The following is a 7,743-nucleotide window of genomic DNA, read 5'->3' as shown; positions in this document are numbered from 1 at the left end:
TGCAAGAGGCATTAAGGCTTGTTGTTGAGGAGGTTGAGTCAAGACTGGTTAATGCTGGTGCTACTGCCAGTTGTAAGTTTGCTACCAACCCTGTGGAGGTTGTTTCCAACCCTGTTGAGGTTGGTGCCAACCTTGGTTAGGCTATTGCCACCCTTGGTTAGGTTGTTGCCACCCTTGGTTAGGTTGCTGCCAATTATTATAATTACCATTCTATTGTTGCCATTGGCTATTACCACCGTAATTATGGAGTGGGTCTTGAGGAATACCTAATCTTGGAGCCCACGACCTTGTGAGAAACATAGAGGACTTTCATTTCTTCATCAATTGCCTTGAACTCAGTAGGCACATGCTGTGATTCCAAGCTAGCAATAGGCTTACATCGGCAATTGTGTTTCTTTTCTCTACAATGGGGGTAATATTCTGCCAACATACTATTAGCATCCTCCTTCTTCCTTCGTGCTTGCATGGTATCCAATTATGTAGCAACATCATTAATGATGTCTTGCTTGAAATATGATAAGAGGTTTGACAATTCTGTCTTAGATACTCTCGCCCTAGGAGTTTTTTGGAGTAAGTCCCTCAAACCTCATCTTTTTTTTGTTGTTACTCTGGAATAGTTCAAACAAATATTTCAAATTTTAGCCCATGACTTCTGTGTAATGTCACCTCCAACCATTAAGTCTAAAGCTTCCATACTCCTATCATGCACTCCTTTAAGAAAGAGATGCTTTTGGGACTCCTCGTTCAGTTGATGTTGTGTGTTGCGCTATAGGTTAAACATGAACTAGGAAACATAGTCCTCAAAAGTATCATCCTCCTTTTGTGACATTTTAAAAATGTCATCTCCTTTCAAATCATGGCCTCTGCAATATTCCTTATATTTATTAAGGAATAGGTTACTCATAGTTGGCCAATCTATCACAGCATTGGCACCTAGACCCATGAACCATCTCAAAGCAGCTTCTTTGAGAGTTGATGGAAATAATTTTAGCTTATGGGCATTAGTTGTGTAGTCATAACTTCGACAAAGGATTTCGAACTCAAAGAGAAAAGTTTCTGGATGTTCAATAATAAGGCCATAGAATTGAGGCAGGGTAGTTGAGGGTATATTTTTCAGATTTTGATTAACCTGCTAAGGAGGAATTGGAAAGGGAAAGGTAGGCTGAGATGCTACCATTTGATGATGTCTTAGTGGTGGCTAATAAATGACTAGAGCTAATGGATTATCTTAATATTCTGGCTCAGCAAAAAGATTATTCAAATGGAAGGATTCTTCAGATGTGGTTAGTGATTGTACTTGTTTTGGTACTTCTGCAAATACCTTCTCAAACAATTCTTTTTCTATTTCTTCTCTCTCTTCTCTTTCTTCAAGTCAGGATAAAAAGGATCTTCTTGATTGAAGTTGGGAAGAAATCTTCCAAGGTGGTCTCTTCTTCTATGCATGCAAGAATGCTAAAAATGAAACTAAATGACTCAATAGTGAATGCTAGACTGACACCATCCTCGGCAACGGTGCCAAAAATATATCTAATCAATATAACACCTTTTTAGTTGTAGGATTTGACATCCCTTACTACCAAAGTACTATACTATTTTTTATTAAATGTCAATCCAAGAGCGTGAACTTGAGATGATGTCTGCAAAGTATATGCTCTAGTTTTCGCTAAAAGTCACTACTACCTTGAATGCAATAACCATTTAGGACATCTAGTTTATCCAAAGGAAAGACAACTATCAAATACTTGGAAGGAAATTCTAATTATTTAACCATACATCTATGCACCTACTGTTGCAGGAACAGTGATTGGTTCTGTTTCCAGTGGCTGCAGGAACAACAATTCTAATCTTAACTTAGAAAACTGAGTTTAACTCCTACTTACTAAAGTAAACTCCACCTTCCACGTGGACCCCTACAAAAGAATGAAGGAAAGATAAGCTCAGATAAAAGTGTAGAAACTTAGCAAAGTCATGTATTCATTCAAATATGCAGTATTACAATAACTTGGGAAAAATAACAAGATGTCTATCGACTCTGTCTGTCTACTCACTACTTAACCTCATAGATATAGACAAGGTCTTATTTAAAAGGAAGGAAAAACAAAAAAACTCCTATAATTATGACTTTCTCATGAAGGAAAGTCAAATACAACTTAAGACTACAAGCATGCAATTGTAAAGACATTAATTATCCCTTAAATTCCTCACAAATATAGATCATAGCAAATGCTAGATCTGCTCTTTTATCCGACTTTAAATAGCTTCTAGGAATCTAGGTATTGTGCATTGCATGTTTAATTGATCGCTTTGACACTTGCTTCCTTGCTCAGCTGCTTTATCAGGTCTCACTTTGTTATTCATTAAAATAGGTCCCTTCTAACTTTGCCACCAAGTCTTCCAGCTGCAATAGTGTCATAATGCTTCTCTTTAATACCATCAATGCCTAGTGCTATTCCTTCACAGTTTGTTTTTGATTCACTCCTGCTCAGCTTGTATTCCTGCGATTAACATTTAATACACACAAGACTTCCCGCAAACATTTATTTACATTTATTAGTTTATAAAGAAAAGGCATTAATTATTCAACTAACAGTTTTTGCAATCTCTTCAGCTGCAAGAAAATCTACCCATATCAAACATTCATGAAGAAAGATTTTTACCACCAAATGAACCCCTTTTTAGATATAATTCCGATTATCATTTTTATGCCCTATGTCCATACTTTATACATCAAAAGTTCAAAACATTTATACTAAAAGATGATAAAGTTCAGTATGTTATAGACAAATGTTCACAAAATAGGCGAATAAGACTTCTATTTCTTCATGTCATCACTCCATAGCATCTAATCTAGTTGCAATGTATGTCAATGTCTCTAATACGACATTGTCAACATTTACTCTACATCAAACCATCTTTACAATCAAGTTCTTGCAATATTGTAACCCTCTGCAAGTTATAGGTCAAATCTGCAGATCTGTAATCCTACTTTTACTTAGGGTTCTACATGATCTAATCTCCACAAGGATAAACCTCAAGCTCTAATACTAGCTGACGTAAGGAGGGATGAGATAACCAAGGTACACCTAGCTATTCCAAACTACTTGTGAGAGTAAACACATCAGAAAACAACACAATAATAATGAACAAAAGAGATAGAGGAAAAAATGCCTTATAGATTCATCAAAATAACAAATATATGCCCAGCTATAGGCCTTCTAGGTTACGAAAAACACTACAATTCAAATTCGATCCACAATGATCAAACTTTATATTTCAACTTTGCTTCTACTCCTCCTACACTACTTTGATGCCCTAAGACTCTACCTAAGACCCCTTTAAAAACATGCACTGCCACAAGTTGTCTTGTTGCAAATGCAACAAAATAAACCTCTATATTAACTTCCAAAGTAAGCTACAAGTCAGCTCCCAGCAAATAACTAACACAAAATTAAATGCAAAGGTCGGCTCTAACTAGAAACTAGACATAGATAGCTAAGCATGTGACCAAACAAATGTTGCAACTCGGTGAACTCGGTACCACTCATTAACCAAAGGAAATTGGCAACACTTGGCAACTGAAGGAACTTAATAATACTCAGCAACCAAAGGAACTCGATAACACTCGACAACCAAAGGAACTTGGCAATAAATATGAACTCAACAACAACTACGAACTCAAAAAGCATAGAGAACTCAACAATGCAACCCAGGATTCTCCTACATCACTTCCATAACCTTAAAGTTTGGTTTGATAATGGATCCCAAAACTAAGAAAAAAATAATTAAAATGACGCACAAACAAGAACTCCCATAACTATATAAAGATGTTTCAACCTTAAAAGGATAGGTTCTGATCTCAAAAGGGATAATTAGGAACACCTAAAAGAAACACCAAACCCACCTTCCAACAACTTGAGAAAATAAAATCCCTCAAAACATTACTTCCAACCACCCACACAAGGCCTTACACTGCCTCCATAAGGGATGTTGCCACCTCAACAAGAAAAGGAGATGGGTAAGAAAAATAAAAGAGAACCATCAACACAAAGCTACCAAAATCATGCCAACATCAATAGAGAATATCTCCATCTCTAGAGGAGCAATATAAAATAGGACTAGGGAAAAACTACAAGGGTCCATTAGAAAAGTGAAGAAAACTAAGCGTAGAAAATGACACTAAAAGAAGAAGAAAGAGCGCAAACAAAAATCTCTTTGGATCCACCAAAACATGGAAAACAACTCCTCCCCATAGAAAAAGAAAAAAAGAAAAAAGGAAAATAGAATGGTGAGAAGACAACCAAAATGAATGTAGGGAAGGGAAAGCTAGAAAAATACGAATAAAAAGGCCTCTCATCAAAGTTAAACAAAAAGCAATAACTACTACAAAACAATACCAAAAGTGAGACCACAATAGAATAACTAGGCCCGATAGAAATGTCTTAGGATGTAGTAGAAGAACTCATAACCATGACAAGGGTAAAGTGAGACCAAGACAAAAAAGAAGAAGAAGCAAAAATACTAAATACTAGGTAAGAGAGAAACATCCACAAAGAAAAAGATACATCAAAGATGATGATCCCAACTACAATTCCTCCAACCACCAAAATAGTATAAGTAACCATAGCAAACCTAAGATGCTTAACCAAATGGACAAAAGCACTCCAAGACAAAGCCCAAAACCATAGACAAACACTTGCAACTTAGGCTACAATACCCCAAGGAATAGTGTACTAACCAATCCAAAACTATTTACAAACCAAGAAACCAAAATGGTCTTCGTCATTTCAAAATATTCATTTGCACCATGTGAAACACTAAAAGCCTTGGCTACAACTCTCGCTTTTTCTTAAAGTCACGGATTCAATATCAATACACTTCATCTCTTTGAAAGAAAATTTTAAGAAAGAATTTATTACCTACACCTGTAATTCTACAGAAACATTAGAATAAATCTTAGATTTAGTACAAACATGTTATATGAAATGAAGCTTTTCTTAATCTAACCTAATAAACATCCAAAACATTATGGTGGGCTATACCCTAAATGCAAATACGTACAATTCTACAAAAACATTAGAATAAATCTTAGATTTAGTACAAACATGTTAGATGAAATGAAGCTTTTCTTAATCTGACCTAATAAAAATCCAACACATTATGGTAGGGTATACCCTAAATGCAGATACGTGCACTAAATCTAGGCAAAGCATAAACATATATTCTTATCATTAAATGGCTTTTTCATCTAATAGAATTTGTGATGACACAGGATTATGACAATTGTGGAACATATGTTGAATCTATTATGGTATATCCTTTAAAATTGTCAATAACTTTCCTCACATATATAGTCAACAGAAAAATATTTTAAAATTCATTCGATGACTATTTATAGATACGAATTCGTTCAATTTAGAGATAAAAAAACTTGTTCTTCTATTTCCAAATATAGATACGAATTCTTTAAACATGGCTGGCTTCTATAAAGATTATAACGACAACTCACGAGTGAAAAAAAATCTCCCTCATTTGCTCTCTCTTACTTCCCCTCAATTGAAACATTAAACGAACCAACCTTATTTGCTTCTCAAAGAATTTAAACAGGTGTGCAAAATGTTCTGTAAAATTGAAGAAACTGTTAATCTATCAAAAATATTGAATTAGACCAGCGCTAAAACTGCTCGTGGTATAAGCTCGACAGATTCTTAATCTCTCAGCTTTCTCAAATTAGACGACAGACAATAAAATTGTTGATTCAAACAATACAAATATTTTCCTTGATATAGATTTCATTGTTAATGTCATGCATTTACACCGATTTTCCGCCATCAAGAACTTTTACAAATCTTGAATTCCTCAAATCTCCAGCAAACTCTAAATAAAGCTAGAAAATGTACGGTACTTGTGGCAGTAATTTTGCAGACCGCTGATCTGTTGTATGAAAGACATTGAAGCAAGAATCAAGATTAGGCCGAGAATCGCTGAATCCTAAACTGATTTTATTAATGATTCACTTCTAAAGATGTGACACTTATCTAGGTTCTACTCTAAAGATCGATCTAATTAGAGGAATGCTAATCAAAATCTACAATACTGGTGAGATTCCACGGCATGAGAGCAAATATTATGAGTACTACAAGAATACTGACAAGAAACAGCAATAACACTAAGACATTGAGGCAAGAATCAAGAATAGGCCGAGAATTGCTGAATCCTAATTAACTAATTTTATTAGTGATTCGCTTCAAAGAAGTCACATTTATCTAGGTTCTACTGTAAAGACTTATCTAATTATAGGATTACTAATCAGACTCTACAATACCGGTGAGATTCCAAGGCATGAGAGCAAATATTATGAGTACTACAAGAATACTGACAGGAAACAGCAATAACACTAATGGAGGCGGTGGTAACGCAGGCAATATAAGAGGAAGAAGCAGCAGTAAGGCAGTTAAGCATAGCAGTCCAAAAATGGAGTACGCCAGATTATTATTTTGGCCTCTTTCTCTTACAATCAGCTCATCTACAGATGAAAGATCCACAGTAGCGTTCATTATTTTCAGAGAACACTATAATCTATAAGCTTTATACACTTTTCGACCTTTCAAGATAAAGAAGAGAAAAATAAAACAAAGGCACTTGCAAATTCGTTCTCAATTTCCGAGATTTCAGTCATTTAGGGACTGGAATTCTTACTTGATCAGGATGCTTTCTCCTCGGCAGCCTTTCCGAGTTAGAGACAAGAAGAATAGGACAAAGGCACTACTAAATTCTTCTTCAATTTCAATCATTTACGGACGACAATTTTCTTACTTAAGCATCATTTCTCCTCGTCGCGCCCTTCCGAGGTGAAGTAAAGAAACTGAAAGCAAAGACACTACTAAATTTTTCTTTAACTTTTGATATTTCAATCATTTACGGACTCTAATTCTTACTTCAGTGTCCTTTCTCCTCCCCGCGACACGAATCGGAGCCAGAGAGAAAAAATGGGAGAGGAAGAGCAAGATCCTTGGATTGTTTGGAGCAAATTGTCCGATCTGCGTAAAATGGAGAGCTTTAGAATCGGCCTGACCAGTGAGAGCTTTCTGCGAGATCCGACTCCGAAACTTTGTTGTCGGCCATGGAAATTGTGTTCATTGAATCCGGTACGCTTCAAACCCTTATTCCGCCGCCTTGTCGATAATTTTCTTTTAAAATTCACCTAGGCTACTTTAGTAAAAGTTGATACCGCGGCGGCTAGGGGCGATTCATTCGGTACATCGCTCTTCCTCGTGGTGGAGTGCAGACGAACCTGCCATTGTCCACGGACGCAGAGTAAGAATGAATTATGGATTAAATTGAAGTCCTAAAACAATGTGCGAACAGGAAACTAGAGAAATTCTTATACAAAAACAATGTGCGCTGACACATGTCACAAGGTGCGATGTACCTAATTCTTTAGTTGACATTGACACTGACTTGCGGAGGATTTATATGGAATGGAAGAACATGTCCCACAATCCATTTTTCACAAATTTTGTACTCTTTGGATAGTACCTTGTCGGATTGGTTGAGATGTCTTCTAAGGCAATACCACCGATGTGCCATTTATATATCTACAATAACTTCTTTTTCTAAGTCTATGCGCAATATTTAGGTAAGTTGTTTATTTATATTTATATATTTTTTGTTTGATGATTTAGGTGTTTAGCAAAAAGAACTATTTAGGGTAGGGCAAGGTTTTTGTCTAGTGTTTAAGGAATG

At 35.8% G+C, this 7,743-nt stretch overlaps 1 long non-coding RNA gene across 1 annotated transcript; it reads right to left on the bottom strand.

Moving 5' to 3' along the window:
• Positions 1–5,747: 5,747 nt before the first annotated feature.
• Positions 5,748–7,374, bottom strand: LOC149566011 (uncharacterized). Its single transcript, XR_016362095.1, has 2 exons — positions 6,697–7,374; positions 5,748–5,931 (listed from the first exon to the last, which is right to left on the bottom strand). It is a non-coding gene; the product is annotated as an uncharacterized LOC149566011 (long non-coding RNA).
• Between the last annotated feature and the right edge of the window lie 369 nt (positions 7,375–7,743).

The sequence above is a fragment of the Cupressus sempervirens genome, chromosome 3 (assembly GCF_028749045.1).
Source record: "Cupressus sempervirens isolate cs-2001-9-10 chromosome 3, ASM2874904v1, whole genome shotgun sequence".
NCBI classification, from domain to species: domain Eukaryota; kingdom Viridiplantae; phylum Streptophyta; class Pinopsida; order Cupressales; family Cupressaceae; genus Cupressus; species Cupressus sempervirens.
This window is presented reverse-complemented; position numbering and strand designations above follow the sequence as displayed.